The sequence below is a fragment of the Candoia aspera genome, chromosome 4 (assembly GCF_035149785.1).
Source record: "Candoia aspera isolate rCanAsp1 chromosome 4, rCanAsp1.hap2, whole genome shotgun sequence".
NCBI lineage: Eukaryota > Metazoa > Chordata > Lepidosauria > Squamata > Boidae > Candoia > Candoia aspera.
The window spans coordinates 7,215,545-7,227,584 of record NC_086156.1 but is presented as its reverse complement, the minus strand read 5'-3'; positions in this window follow the sequence as shown (position 1 = coordinate 7,227,584).

Here is a 12,040-nt window from a genome sequence, read left to right as displayed (position 1 = left end):
CAAGAGGTATTATAATCCATCGGTATCAGCACAACCCAGGAAACAGGGTCCTTCACACACTTGGGACCCCAGGCCTGGGCACATAGCCAGGTCTTCAAGGCCTTCTGAAAAGTCAGCAGGATCGGGGCCATCCTAATCTCAGGAGGGAGGATGTTCTTGCCACCCTCCCTCCTTGGCGCCATCTTCAACATAATAAGGTCACCCTTACTGCATAGCATCCAGGCCCAACTTTCCTTTTGCATATCAGCCCCCCCTCTCTTGTACCCAACTGTTAAGGTTACCAGATCTGGATTGCAAAAATACAGAAGGCCGCTAGATGGCAGGCTGTATTTCTGTATTTCTTTGCTGCCATCTAACGGTCATCTGGATCTCAGCAGCTCAGATCTGGTAGCTCTGCCTGCTGTAACATTCATTCCCTGCAACGTAATAATAGGACTGCTTAAAACAAGGCATGAAATGCAGCACATGGTTAGCCATCTGGCCCTCTGAACAGGCTAGAACTCAAAAAGGCAACTGCAAAACAAATTGCTGGCAGACATGAGTAAACCCTGAGTTGTGAAATTTAAAACATTTTGAAGAGGAGGAGAAATCAAAATTGATTATCATTTGATCTCCAAATGCCATCAGTCAGGTCAGACCGTGAAGGTGGAATGAGTCTGCATGAATTTCTTGAAGGATATGGCAAGTTTTCTCCGGCAGGTCCCCTCTAGATGTGTTGAACCACATGGCAATGGACCATGATGCCTGGAACGGTAGAGATGATATCATCAAAGGGTAATCAGACTGGCAACGTTTGATTTATACTATCCTGAGTAAGGTGGACCTGTCTAGCAAGAACAGGGAAGAAGAGTTGTTACGGAGGACAGAATGCAATATGCAGTAATGTTTTGCTGCCATTCTTACTTCCATGCGTAACATTATTTAAACTTTTCCATACGTGCTTCATCCAAGCACTGGAGTAATCGCTTTAATTATAGTTTGTTTAAGAGAAAGGCAGCACAGAAATGTCGTGCTTGGTTGTAAAGGTGACAAAATTGAACCAACGCCAAAAATCTGGTGTTTGCACCGGCCGGTTCATAGATCTCTCCCGGGTGCATTGCCTGTGCGGTCTCTGAGCAAAGAGTTAACTGAAAGTTTACACAAATTGCACACGAAGGAACCGGATTACAACACATTGCTAAGAACATCGCTTGAAATGCACGCAGAGAGAGAGAATCATGGCTTTGCCGGGGTGCATTTTCAGCCCCATAAAATGATGGGGCTGAATATGCCTTGCCTTCTTTAAGTCAAGAGTTTGCACCCGCTCTGACTGGCGTTTCCGCGCTTGAAAACTCGGCTTAAAAGCATTCACGCTCCTTCCCCAGTGGGAGGCACGTCAGGCTCGCAGCACTGCTTGAGACGCGATCCTTCCGCACACATCGAAAAGTAGCGCCTTGGCCATTCTTCTCTAGGCCAGTAACAAAGCGCGCAGGAGAGGCGCTTCCGAGGGAGGCGGAGGCGCGGGGGCCGGGAGGAGGGAAGCGCCTGAGTGACCCCTCCGCGTCTCGACCTGGCGGGGGTGTGGGGCGGCTGCTGGGCTGCAGCACCCGGGACGCGAGGCGCGGCGGCTAATCCTGCTCGCTGCCAGGCGTGCCAAGGCATCCCCCCGCGAGCGCCCTCTCCAGCGCCAACTTGCGAGGCCGGGCCCCCCCGGCGGAGACCCGCGGCGGCGCCCAACGAGCGGCAGCTCCGCGCCCACCCCGGCCCGGCGCCTTGAAGGTCTCCAGCGGCCGGTGGGCACCTCCCTCCCAGGCCAAGTGGGGAGCCCGCCGTGGGTGCCGCCGCCTCTCCTTCCTCGCCAGCTCTCGCCCTCAAATGCACCCCGGCAAACCCGCGAACTGTGATCGGGGAGGGAGGCCGGGCTTCTGCGGGGAAGCCTGCCGGGAAATGGGCTGGGGGAGGAAAGCGCCGGCCTCGGGGCGGGCAGGGGCGCCGCGGGAGCGCTTTCTCCCCGCCCGCGCGTGCCTCTGATCCCGGGGCGGGTTGCTAGAGAGCGGGGCCGCCTCCGGGGCTGGCCGCCGCCCTCGGCTCGAGAGGAGCCTGCACTGCTTCGAGGGAAAGCGGAGCTGAGAGGCTGGGGGCCGGCCCGACCCAGCTGCCCCGCCCGCTCCCTCGCAAGGGTTCGCCAGAGAGCCGCCGCGCCAGCCTTTCCTTCCCGCGCTCGGCCTCCGGAGGTCTCCGCTGCCCGGCCAGCCCCCGCCTTGCGCACTTCCCAGCTCCGGAGGAAGGAGCTCGCCCGCGGACCGTTTTCCCGAAGCGGCGAGGGAGAAGGATCCCGCCCCGCTCCCGGTGGGCAGCGGGAATCGTGGGCAGCGCTCCGAAGAGGGCGAGGGACCAGGGAGTTGGGAACTAGGCTTGTCAGCTCAGAGCCCAGCCGATTTGGTTGGCGAGCTTTTCATTTCCAGTTTACGCTTCGGGAATTCGGAAATGATTGCTTTACGGAGCGGGGAAAAGGTTTTTTGGGGTGGGGGATCTGATGAGGAAGAAGGCAGACAGTTATTCGTACGGGCGTGGTGAGCGGTGGACTGCCGGCGCGCTCGTTTGCGCGATCGACCATAGGTGAAAACGACGCAGAAGAAAAACTTTTGGGAAAACAACGCACTACCATAGCTCTCAAAATGGGTTCATAATCGTCACGTTCACTTCAGTGTCATTTAAACTTCAACCAAATATGTAATTATATACTTGCGCTTAATACTGAGCTTATAACAAGGATAATAACCAGAGCAAGGAGATTCTGGGCTTGTGGTTAAGAGATTTAAGATGAACCTTAAAACTGTTCCCTTCTCTTTTGGGGCATAGCCAGCTAGCTCTGTTACCGTGGTTAGTTCGCCTAATGCACTAAGCCAAACCCAAATCTGGTGAAGCAAATGGTTGATAGAGGCAGGGTTAGGAAATCATGCTAAGCCATGGTTTGACCAGTGTGGTTTATTAGCTAAGCCATAATTGGCTATGTTGCACAATACAAGCCTTGGTTGACAAACTATAGGGGCTGCATTAACATGATATGCTAAGCCAGCCCAAGACCCCACGGCTTAGAATCCAGCCTAAAACGTGAAGTTAACATTCTAGATTTTCTGTCGGCTTTAAAGGGGGCTCTTTTACAACTCCCTAAGAACTTAACCTCATGTGCAAGAATAGTTGTGCAATTGTCTCAAGGCTTTCTCTGAAAACTCCCTGCCATTAACAGATAATCCTGTATCATTGAGCAACACCAGGAAAGCTGCCGGTAGGCCATGCAAGGATTTGTGCTTTGGTGAAAAATGCACAAACTGAACAGCAGCAATAGATTGTAATAATGCTTCAAAAAGCAAAGCACAACATGGGAAGCCATTATGACCAAACTCTGCTTGTATATCACTGGTGTAGTACAATGGGTAAACTGCAGGATTAGGAACATGGTGATCTAGGTTCAAATCTACTCTCAGCTAGGGAAGCTCACTGGATGACTGGGATGGTCAGAGTCTCAGTCCATCCTCCTTCACAGCATGGTTATAGGAAAAATTGGAGGAAGTGCTGTATAGATTACCTTTAGTTCCTGGAAGAAATATGGAGAGGGGATAAAGTTAACCAATAATTAAAATAAATTGCAATAAACCATAATGCTGATGTTTGAGCTGGGGCAATATATGACAGTGAGGTTTGTGAACTGGAACTGATTAGAGAGGGGAGGTGAACCACCATTATACAGCTCCCCCCACTCCCAGTCCTTGCAGCCAGTCCAGGAGGATACCATGATTGACAGTATCAAAAGACACTAAAAAGATCAAGGAACACAAAGATGGATGTACTTCTCCAATCCAGCTCCACCAAAGGTCATCAGCAAGTGTGACCAATGCTGTCTCCATACTGTACCTTGGCCTAAATCCTGACTAAAATGGGTCCAGGTAATCTTTAGGATTGTCTGGAACTGTTGCCTGATCACTTCTCAACAACCTTCCCTAAAAACGGGAAATTGGAGACCAGTCAACAATAGTCCAGGATCATTGGGTCAACCTATGATTTCTTAAGGAAGGGGCATACCAGCACCCCTTTCAAGGCCAGAGGAAAAACCACCTCTCAAGGAAACGGATACCAGGACATGGACCCAACCCACAGATCAATTCCTGGGCAGGCTTAACCTAGGGGGGACCTGAATCTAATAAATGAAGGCCAAGCACACAGTCTGAAGGACCTGTCCACCTCATCAGGAACCACAGTTCATTCTTGTGTTTATACAGGACCCTGCCTCAGGCACTTCAACTGGGCTTCCTCAATTAAGAGTGGATCTGAGTGACCTTATCCACCAGATATTCCTCACAATGGCTCTGTAGATGTTTCTGTGGCTTGTCCCTCTCTAGTAAGGAATGAGTCACCCTAAACAGAACTGCTGGTGGTTACTAGTACTTACAATAAGGGCTGAGAACTAATGCCATTTTGCCACTCTCGTTGCCACAATGTAATCCTGAATATGGGGCTTTAGTTATGTTTGATCATACTCAAACTTCATCTTCCTCCGACAGTGCTCCAGGGTCTCTCTGGCACTTCATCTTCGGGAGTTCCTCAAAAAACCAAGGTGGATCCAGGATTGACACACAGGGAAAGACCACATAGGAACAATGAGGTCCAAGGCATCTATCATCTACCCATTCCAGGCTGCGATTAAAGTCTCAGATGAATGCCCACCAGGTCCTTTGAGAAAACTCCAAGCTCTCTCTGGAACCTAACAGGGTCCATACAGTTGGTTGCCTGGGGCCGACAACCAACTGTATGGACCCTGTTAGGTTCCAGAGAGAATACGCCCTTTCTCCCTGTAAGGTGGGGGTCACATCAGCAAGCCAAAAGGCAATCAGAGGGTCATCTGACTCTGACGGTGGACTGATAGTAAAGTCTTCCACTACTAAGTCATGTTGCAGCTGCCCTCAGACAAAAAAACAGATCCAAAGTGCAACCATTGGTATGCGTTGGGCCCTTCATGACTTGGAACAGGTCCATAGTTGCCCTGGGGGCTAGGAAATCCTGAGCTGCCCCAGGCTCAGTATTGCCTGTTGGCAAATTGAAGTCCCCTAGAACTAATAGCCGGACTCTTTAGAGCCAGCTGGCAACAGGATCCAGCAGTTCAGGCAGGGATGATGCTGTGCGTCAGGGAGGGCACCACAACAGTAGCAATCCCAACTATGCCCTAGAGCCCAACCTCGACCAGAAGTGTGTGAACACTTGGTTACACAGATGACAACTCCCCCATTCCCCCCAGGCTCCCAGCTGAGAGAGGGACTTGGGTTGGCACATGTCCAAGAGAGGAACTTGGCCCTCTGGGCCTGCCCAGGTGTCAGTAATACATGTGAGGTCAACCACTTCATCCATTATTAAATTGTGAACGAAGACAGATTTACTACAGAATGACTTGGCATTCAGGACCAACAGCCAGAGTGCAGGTTCACCAAGGATTGAATAACTTGATATACAAGGTGAATACTGAGGGCTGGATGTCAAGACTGTTCTCAAATAGTGGCCCCGTGGCCCTGAGCCCTCAGATTCCTGCCTGTCACAATCTCAGTGTTCCTGCCTGCCCTCTCTTGTCCCCCTAGTTGCCTCCCCTCCCAGGCCAAAGTACTCATATTCCTCACCACCACTAACACCTCCCCTTACACCACATACAACTCAACTACAGTCAACAGAGCACCTCACAAGAGCGCCAGGCACCCTACCTGGCCACTCCTGCCCTCAGGTACTCAGCAGCCTGTCGAGAGTCTAGCCTCTGTACTCTACTATCCAACTGAAGAGAATATCTGTAGCTCAGGGTTGAACTGTTGGGTTCTTGGTGCTCTCTGAGTTTGGTTGTTTTCCTGCAGACATTTTGTTACCAGGCTAGGTTGCATTATCAGTGCAAGGCGGGGTGGGGTTTCCTGGTTGTTAATAAATCAGGTAGTCCTCGACTTACAACTACAATTGGGACCAGAATTTCCATCGTAATAAGTTGTTGCAGTCATAAGTCGAGTTACCACGTGACTGGACCCAATTTATGACCATTTTTATGGTGGCCGTTAAGCGAATCACTGTGATGGTTAAGCGAATCCAGCTTCCCCAATGGGCTTTTTTTTTTTTTGCAGGAAAACTGCAAAAAACATCACGAAACATGATCACATGGCCATGGGAGCCTGCAACTGGTTGTAAATGCAAGCCGGTTGCCAAGCACCCAAATTGCGATCGTGTGACGGGGGGGGAGGGGCTGGTGTGGTGTTTCAGCCATTCCAAGGCTGTAGTAACTTTGGACCACAATTAAATGAGTGATCGTAAGTCGAGGACTACCTGTAGTCACTTGCCCTAACAGTTGTGGTTGGGGTGTAGTTTCTTCCTTGGTTCCTTGATTAGGGTGTTTTTTCTTTCCTGACTGTTTATCTGGTGCTGCTTTCTGCTTATCTGGATGTTGGCTGCTGGGGAGGTGGGGAACAATAATAAAAATAATTTATTAAATTCATATGCCGCCTGATTCCCAGCAACTCTGGGTGGTTTACAATTGTTAAAAACATTTAAGAACAGAAATCGATACAGAAAACACACAAAAGAAGAGCAAGACTGAACAAGGATGGCAAAGAAAACAAACCTGGAGGGGAACAAAAAAGAAGAAAGGGGAATCAGCCATCCTTGCCAAAGGCCTAGTGAAAAGCCTGGGGGGTGTTCTAGATGGTTTGCTTCCTTCCTAGGCTTTTGATTGTGTCTTTTAAATGGTATGTAAATGGGGTTTATCTCTGTGTTTATTGATGGATGGTTTGTTGGAATGCCAAGCTTCTGCCATGCATCCTGTGGAATCACAACCCGCCTTCCTATCCAGGGGTAGAGTAAGATCACAGTCACAAATAGTTATGAAGTAACAGAGGCTCCTGTTCCCAAGTCCAGGAGAGAGATTCCAATAGTCCAGTTCCCAGGGCCCAACATGGAGGAACAAGCTGGAATCATGGAGGGCCTCTACATAAACAGATCTATTGAGGGCCCCCAGCTTGGTGCTGGTTTTGTAGCTCTGTCTTCTTCCTGCCCCCTTCAAGGCACCCCTTCCAGCTGCTCTCCCCCAGGCAAAAGACCCCAGGGATGCAGGCCACCTTCGCCTGCCTATGGGAAATGTCCAACCCTGAGTCTGGACAGGTGGTGAAGAGCACATGAAAAGCTCAGGAGGCTTGCAGCTGGGCCTCGATTGGAGCCAAGCCTTGCTAGCCACCAGCCATGTTATGTCCAGCCAGCAGGGAAGCTGCACTCCAGCAAACCACAGGCCGCTCTTTGGCCCAAGCTCCTGACTGCCTTCAGCTCCACCTCTGCTCATCGCTGCTCACCTAGGTATCCAGGGTCTCAACAGCTTCAGGACCGTCATATTGGTCATTCCCAACTCCCTTATTGACCTGAGTTATCACAGTCACCAGTGACCCCAAACAAACAAGAAACAACTCAAAATAAATAACATCCTGTAATGGTTGCCTAATCCCAAATACTCAGTCTCACAAGCTCGGGCTTAAAGATAACTGATTTATTAAAGGAATAGTATGCAAATACAGAGAAAGCTGAGAATGACCAAAAGCGCACCAAATACAAACTTAAAAGCCTTGCCTTCAATCCAGTCCCGCCCCAAGCACCCGTCAGCACGCACCCCCTCCCAGGTGCTAGGAACCGTTACACGCGCCTGGGAAAGTAACCTTGAACAGGATTGCAAACCCAAACATACATTCCAAAGTTCCAAAACAAAGCAGAGCGCAGGAATGGAAAAACCCAGAAATGAGCCAGGCGGGTATACACGGAAAACGGCTTGACATGTGAAACGTTACGATGTTAACAGAACATTGAAAGGGGGAACATGACACATCCAAACAACAACCCCGCCATTCATTATGACCGCACCATAACGAAAGCCCACTTCCAAGTACCACTTCCTTCTGATGATGATGATAAATATGACAGGAATGTGAACAATTATTTTCCTAATGACCAGCAACTATTCAAAAATAATGGCAAAGATGAATTATTATAAGGAGAAAGTATCCAAATGCCAAACACATATACTCCAGATTCTGCAGGCACCAATGGCATACCCACTGGCCTAATTCATTTCCTGCCTCCAAATTTCATGGCTTTTTTTTTTAATACAGCATTTGCAAAATGGGTGGGAACGGAATGAATAAATGGTATATCCAAGTTTTTGTCTGCTGCCCTTCCAAATACCTGTGTTTTCAACTATCTTACTTCTTAGCTGGTTATGGCCCAAGAGACAATACAGTAATTTTGTTATTATTCTTAACAGGTTGCAGTAAGCAGCGGCAATTAAGAGATAATAGTGCAACCTGAAACCATTTTTTGGAAAAAGAGAAACATTCTAAAAAAGTTGGGGATGATGGATCAGAAGAAAAGTAAGCTTCCTATTTAGTTGTCTTTGGTGAAAAACTGTCTGAGGGTTTCTTCTTTACGTTTTTAAGTGGGGGGGGGGAACTGTGTTAGATGGGGATGTTGTATTGCAAGTTGAAATGGACTATAGAAGTAATATTTATCATAGTTAAAATCCGAGTAAGGGATTGATGTTATTTCACGTATCTTTGCTGTAGAAAGTCAGAAATCACTCTTTAGGTATTCTTTTCTATTTATTTCTACACCTTTTTAGTTTTTGTTCTTTCTTTTAGTTTTCCTTTTCAGTCTTTTTATCTTTTATCTGTATCTTGAAAATATAATCGTTTTTTTTTTTTAAAAAGGAAGCAAAGTAAGCTTCCCTGATACCACATCAAGTTTCTGACATATTCCATAATGTCAGAAACATACAATGAAGTTCCTTCTAGTAATAGTGGAAGGCAAAATATTGGAAAATTAAACCTCTGAATTTGGCAGAAAGCAGGGAGGTTGGGGGTGGGGGTGCGGGAACCGGAAACACAAATAGTTTTTGAGCATTTCTGGATGAAAACATAAATGCCCACTGTCACCCCTCCACTATAGCTCATCATCCTATCCTCATCCTCTTCTTCTTCATCACCCCCCCCCCCAAATCCTGATTCTGGGATAGGAAACCGCATCCCCCTCCTCAAAGACCTCTCCACAAGGACAGTCTGGGCTGTACTCTGCACTTGGCTGGACAAGTTAAATCCCATGTAATGAGGCTTAACCCCCGCGCTGAGCCTCAGAGAATCTGGGCAGGAGGCCAACCAGCTAGGCCCGTATCCCGGGGGAGCAGGATTAGCGCAAGCGTCAGTCCTCCACCAGCTCCCCCCTCCCGGGAGCGGCGGCGGCGGCGGCATCAGCATCTGCTGCAGCCAAAATTGCTGGAAACCAGCCCTCTCCTTAGGCACTCTCGCTCCCTCCCTTTCTCTCACACACTCCTTGCCAATTCCAGCCCCCCGGGCTTCGGGTCTCTGGTCTGGAGCCAAGCGCCGCCGGCCAGCGCTGGGGGGAAACACTCGAGTGCAGACAACGCCCGCAGGTAACACGCGCCCACGTTTTGCTACCTTTTCGGCGCTGCGCAACTCTCCCCGCCTACCCGCCCCGGCGCACGGGCGCGTCCCTCTCCCCCGTCCACATGGTCAGTCTGCGCCCTTCCCGAGTTTCCAGTTCGGCCTCCGCTGACCTCACTGTGGGAAGAGTCGGGCAGCCGACGCGCCGCCTTTCCTCGGACTGCCCGTGTCTGAAGGCAACCCGAAGGCTGGGGAGGCGTCTACGTGAAAATTACAGCTGTTGTCGCTCAGGCCACGTGTGCATCTTTGCGTGGTGTTTTGCCGGCGACTTTCCAGGCGCCCCTGGCGAGGAGGCTCCCTCCAAGCCGGCTAGATCTGGAGAGACTCTCCTAAGCTCCAGGCGCCGTCAAATGGCCGCATCCCAAACAGGGGGAGTCGGTCCCGCTGAATTTCACGGAGACTCGTTTTCAGTCCGTATGAATCCAACCAACGGATTGGTCTGGGGCATCTTCTCTAAGGAGGGAATCCACTGCATTCAGCTGGAGAAAGTGTTCGGGGCAGCCTTTCCCAGGCTGAGGGTCTCCAAAATATTGGGCCAGCTCTCTTCATTGGTAGCCAGTACAGTCCAACAGCCAGCATCTCTGAGGACATCAGGTGGGGGGATGTCTGGTGGATAGTACAGTATTGCACTCACCTTCCTGGTTCTGAAGAACATCACTTCCATTGCAAGAATCATGATTTGATTCCACATTTATATTAAAATTGCATTTCTATTTTATGACACCCCTCCAAGTTCTTTCATGAACAACTGGAACAGAGTTCAAATAAATCTGCCACCCAGAGTCCCCCCCATGCCTCCCCCCATAGGGGAGAGGTGGGCAGTGAATAAATTTATAAAATAAATAAATAAATAAAATCTACCCAGGACTTGCTGGTTGCAGTATGACGAAGGAACTAAGCCATTGTTTTTCAAACTTGGTAACTTTAAGAGGAGTGGACTTCAACTCCCAGTATTCCCCAGCTTACTGGCTGGGGAATTCTGGGAGTTGAAGTCCACACCTCTTAAAGTTGCCAAGTTTGAAAAACACTGAACTAAGCAAAGCAATAAACATTACAATAAACCATATTAGACAGTTGGCATACAGGCTAAAGTTAAGGCTAATTGTAAAAATCCATACACTTCCTTAACTCCCTTGTTTTTAACCTCCTCACAAGCACAAGTCTTTATGTGTCATTTAATGTATAACCAGATAAAACCACCCTGACTATACTCCCCAAAAGTATTCAAATCAAAAACAAAACAGCTGAACTACATTATAATTTAGGCTATTTATTTATAAATGTACATACCATCCACTCTTTTAATGGTTCTGTGTGGCTTACAAAGTACAATGACATTATCATTAATATGCACCAATAATAGAGAGATAAAACAGAAAAGCTAAGGCAGAGGTTAAAGGGCCTCATAGAATAAATATTTTGAGTAAGAGGGGGCTTGCTTCATAACCGGGGCAATATATTCCATCATACTGTAAGTCTAGAATACATAATAAAATTCAAAGTCATGAATTTGAGATGGGCAGCCATATAAATTGAAATGATAAAATTATATAAATAAGGGCTCAGTCATGGGAAAGCTGGATGAGTGGCTGGTGTCAAATGCCCCTCTGGCAGGAACTGATGCCTTATGTCCAGGACAGGCTGAATATTGTGTAAGACTTTAATTGTGCTCGGAAAACAAGGTTGGATGACCCCAACCAACTGTATTTTCTTCAATAAACTACAGTTAAGTAGTCCTTGACTGAATGCACTTCTCAGCCCAAGGGGAAAAAAGGTGGATTCACAACAGCCCACCCTTCTTGAGAGAAGGGAGAGTGGTGACAAAAAGTTTAAAAAATGCTGGGGGGGGGGAACCACGTGCCAAGGACTGTCTTGCACCCATCGCCACACCAGCCACCGAGAAAGGCACCTCCGTTGCAAGAGCGGTGGCCATGCCTGACGCCTTGGCACCTAACACCTGCAGGCTGGGCTGACGCGCCGTGCAGGGCCGTGTGCGGCGGTTTGTTTAGCACAGCTGACAACTCACTCGGAGAGGGAGGGACTGGGGACGGACGGACGGACGGACACACACACACACTCTCTCTCTCTCTCTCTCTCTCCTCCCCGCCGCCTTCCTGGGCTCTCCGAACTCCCGTCCGTCCCCGCGCTCCGGGATTCCGGGTTTTCTGCCCCACCGCCGCCAGCAGAGCCCGTGAGGTCAGCGACGGCGGCGCGTCGAATGAGCTGTCTGGGCTGAGAAAAAGGGGTGGCCGGTGGGCGGGTGGCTTGGGCAGGCGCAGTGTGGGGCCCTGCCGAGGGAGGGCGGGACGGCGAGCCAGCGCCGCCGACGCCCCTCCCCTCCCCCCCCGGGAGGCGTTGAGGAGGAAACACCCGCACGCCCTACAACTCTGTGCCTGTGGGGCGGGGTGTGGAGGGGAGGGGGCGCGCCGCCTGTCAAGGCGACTGGGAACCCTCCCCGCGGCGGCGGCGGCGAGGGTGGCTGCTCCACAACCGCCACCTCAGGGGAAAGGGGGAGGGTCTGGGTCGGGCAGCCCGTCAGTCAGCCG